Source organism: Anopheles gambiae, assembly GCF_943734735.2.
Source record: "Anopheles gambiae chromosome X unlocalized genomic scaffold, idAnoGambNW_F1_1 X_unloc_41, whole genome shotgun sequence".
In the NCBI taxonomy this organism is placed as follows: domain Eukaryota; kingdom Metazoa; phylum Arthropoda; class Insecta; order Diptera; family Culicidae; genus Anopheles; species Anopheles gambiae.
In genome coordinates, this window is record NW_026902650.1 from 40,730 (window position 1) to 42,500 (window position 1,771).

Consider the following 1,771-nt stretch of genomic DNA (forward strand, 5'->3'; position numbering starts at 1 on the left):
TTTTTCGACCACTTTTCAACATTTTGTGACACCCCGAACCTAGGGGCAGCTCCCTAGCTTTTTTCAAAAATGTGCACCGAACGGGCCAGAGAGCTCGAGTAGTCGAAAATTTTTTTTTTGCTAAAACCCCTCAAAACGTGTCAGGAACGCACCCTAGATGATGAAAAGTGAAACCAGAATGTCAATCGACAACATGCCCGGGGGTACAAATTTGCTCTACGCGTCCCTAGGTAGGGTACTTTTTCATACAAACATCAACGTGTACGGTGCACAAAGTGCGCGGAACAAAAATTGCTCGGTCAGACCTGGTACGGGCCATAACTCGAATACTAAACGTCGCAGATGGGTGTCGTAGAACAATTTTAAGTTCGTCTAATGATTCTACATCCGATTCTGGATAGTGGTTTTTCAACCACTTTTCAACATTTTGTGACACCCCGAACCTAGGGGCAGCTCCCTAGCTTTTTTCAAAAATGTGCACCGAACGGGCCAGAGAGCTCGAGTAGTCGAAAATTTTTTTTTTGCTAAAACCCCTCAAAACGTGTCAGGAACGCACCCTAGATGATGAAAAGTGCAACCAGAATGTCAATCGACAACATGCCCGGGGGTACAAATTTGCTATACGCGTCCCTAGGTAGGGTACTTTTTCATACAAACATCAACGTGTACGGTGCACAAAGTGCGCGGAACAAAAATTGCTCGGTCAGACCTGGTACGGGCCATAACTCGAATACTAAACGTCGCAGATGGGTGTCGTAGAACAATTTTAAGTTCGTCTAATGATTCTACATCCGATTCTGGATAGTGGTTTTTCGACCACTTTTCAACATTTTGTGACACCCCGAACCTAGGGGCAGCTCCCTAGCTTTTTTCAAAAATGTGCACCGAACGGGCCAGAGAGCTCGAGTAGTCGAAAATTTTTTTTTTTGCTAAAACCCCTCAAAACGTGTCAGGAACGCACCCTAGATGATGAAAAGTGCAACCAGAATGTCAATCGACAACATGCCCGGGGGTACAAATTTGCTATACGCGTCCCTAGGTAGGGTACTTTTTCATACAAACATCAACGTGTACGGTGCACAAAGTGCGCGGAACAAAAATTGCTCGGTCAGACCTGGTACGGGCCATAACTCGAATACTAAACGTCGCAGATGGGTGTCGTAGAACAATTTTAAGTTCGTCTAATGATTCTACATCCGATTCTGGATAGTGGTTTTTCGACCACTTTTCAACATTTTGTGACACCCCGAACCTAGGGGCAGCTCCCTAGCTTTTTTCAAAAATGTGCACCGAACGGGCCAGAGAGCTCGAGTAGTCGAAAATTTTTTTTTTTGCTAAAACCCCTCAAAACGTGTCAGGAACGCACCCTAGATGATGAAAAGTGCAACCAGAATGTCAATCGACAACATGCCCGGGGGTACAAATTTGCTATACGCGTCCCTAGGTAGGGTACTTTTTCATACAAACATCAACGTGTACGGTGCACAAAGTGCGCGGAACAAAAATTGCTCGGTCAGACCTGGTACGGGCCATAACTCGAATACTAAACGTCGCAGATGGGTGTCGTAGAACAATTTTAAGTTCGTCTAATGATTCTACATCCGATTCTGGATAGTGGTTTTTCGACCACTTTTCAACATTTTGTGACACCCCGAACCTAGGGGCAGCTCCCTAGCTTTTTTCAAAAATGTGCACCGAACGGGCCAGAGAGCTCGAGTAGTCGAAAATTTTTTTTTTTGCTAAAACCCCTCAAAACGTGTCAGGAACGCAC